Source organism: Oxyura jamaicensis, chromosome 24 (assembly GCF_011077185.1).
Source record: "Oxyura jamaicensis isolate SHBP4307 breed ruddy duck chromosome 24, BPBGC_Ojam_1.0, whole genome shotgun sequence".
Lineage (NCBI taxonomy): Eukaryota > Metazoa > Chordata > Aves > Anseriformes > Anatidae > Oxyura > Oxyura jamaicensis.
Genome location: NC_048916.1, coordinates 1025353 through 1027754, shown reverse-complemented (window position 1 = coordinate 1027754; position 2402 = coordinate 1025353).

Here is a 2402-nt window from a genome sequence, read left to right as displayed (position 1 = left end):
CCAGCTGGCAAACCCAGCACAAAACCAGCCGAGGACTTCCCAGCCACAACCTCATTGCCGTTAGGTCCCGAACACTCCCCAGCCAGGACAATGCCTCCCCACGGACATGGGCTGAGAGATCTTCAGCTGCAAACTGTCCATACCTGGGGGTTGTCCCTCAACCCACGGCCAGGCTTTCGGGTGGCAGGGGACAGCTGGAGGCGCGGGTGCCCTCCTCTTCCTCACCCTGTTCCTCCCACGCTCTTTCTCTTGGCACCATCTAGTGGCTGCAGGGATGGCGATGCCTCTTCTTGCTAATGGGTTGGGATGCCCTTGAAAAACGGGCTGAAGTAGGGAAAACGAAATCTGGAGGAAGCCGAACTGATTGCGAGGAGAGCTGTGAGCATGTCAAAAGGCAGCCCAGGACTCCTCTCCTCTTGCTCTGTGCTCGTTTAGCTGCAGTGGGGGATTCTGTGCACATCCATGCTGAGAGCAAAGCCCTCCAGGAAGGATTTTAGGGACCAGAGCATCGCAGAGGCAATGGGTTGCTTAAAAACTTGCCAGCCCCATTCCTGCTTCCAGATGAACCCCCAAACCCTATAAATATGTAGGGAAAGTCCAACCCTTCTGGCTCATAGGGTCTTCGGAGCTATTTCCAGGTTAAATTTCAATGCATGCTTAAGTTTGTATTATTATTTGGAAAACATCTCTCCTCCCCTCCACCACCCAACCCTTTAATAAATTCTTGCAGATTTCTACAGAAATAAAGATTCCGCTTGGATAAGCATTTAAAACTGGTGGGCAGCTGAATTTTCTCGCCTAGGTTTTTGTGTCCCCTCATTTCCAGACCCAGGCGTGCTCCCCTCAGTGCACACCAGTCCCACCCTGTGGGGACCACGGGTCCATTCAAGCCCTCATGGACCAGTTTTAGGGCATCTTCAAAAGCAAGAGGGCTGGTTAGCTCCACACAGCATACCACTTTTCTTGGTGGTTTTCTCTTAAAGTAAAGGAAAAAAGCCCTACAAGTTTCCATAAAGATGTATTCTTTAGGTTCAGAGTTTGCGAATGATGCTGGTTTAGGAGTCTTAGGAATAAATTTGCAGTTCTCAGAAGACTTTTCAGGACTTAATTGCCAGAAATGGAAAAATGCTTGTTGCTGTCCATCTGATTTTTTTTTTTTTAAATGAGTTTTTAGAAAAATCCAGCAAAACAGATTTTCCTTCAAAATACAGAACTAAGGAAATCAATTATAATTTTTCAAACCATGACTATGGGTTTCTGTGCTCCTCTCAGGAAATTCCAGATGAAGGAACATATTTCATTTCAGGAAGAAAAGCCAAATGTGAAAGGAGAAAGCTGCTAAAAAATTTTCACTTAGCTCAAGGGCTTTGAACCCCTCTGTCTCTGTGTCTCATAATCCTCGCAAAGGACTTCCACTTATCCCCAAACCATAAGCGCTGCAGAAAAGGGCCAGGGATGCATTTCCATTTGACATGACATCCTCCAGACGCAGAGCAACTTTGCCTTGCTGCTTATGTTCAGCATGGCCAGTAGCTCCACAGCACCCCAAATCCCCTGCTGAACATAAAGTATTAATGGGTGGTGGGAATGTTTGCAAAGAAAGCATTTTTTTTAAAAATGTCAAATGCAGTTTCTGCTGAATCTAGGGGCACGGGGGGAGGAGAGGGGTTAGCTGTGTGTCTGCAAGGCATCAGGAGGATGCTGTGGGCAGAGAGGACTCCCGCAAGTGATGGATCGCACACAGGGGCTGGGCCCAGGGTGATGGATGGATGTGGCCAAGGGTGTCTGCAGGCAGTCTGTGAAAGCTTCATGATCCTCTCCTGCTTTCACCCCAAGCCTGCACTCTGCATAACCCAACAGTGAGCTCCCGTTGCCTTGCCAGACAGGGAGAAGCAGTCAGGAGGGGAGGGGGGAGAGCAGAGTTGAGAAAACCCTTCTTTTAGCCCCAGACAGGACAAAGCCATGGTCATCACCTTGCCAGACCTTCATCCCATCTCATCCAGGCTATTTCAACCGGTCACTGAAGTGTGGCAGAAAACCCAATTCCGTCACTTCCTCTTCGTCAGAAATAAAAAGCAAATGTTGGGTTGCGCAGCCCAGAGTTCAGATCAGGGGAAAATCCACAAATCTCTCGGCCGTCTGGGATCTTTTGTTTATCACTGCAGCTAATCCCATTCTTTGGGTCTCCGAGGCTCAGCCTCGAAAGAAAGATAAATGAGGTGCGTCAGAAGCTCACCTGATTAACTTGGCTAATTCAATGATTTTGTTCTTTTCCAAGGCCGGTTTGGAAAGGGAGCGGGAGGAATGTGTGCATACACAGAGCTACAGAGCTGAGTCCCAGCCTTGTGCAGGCAAAAGAGAAGAGCTCTTTTTTTTTTTTTTTTTTTTTTTTTTTTTTTTTT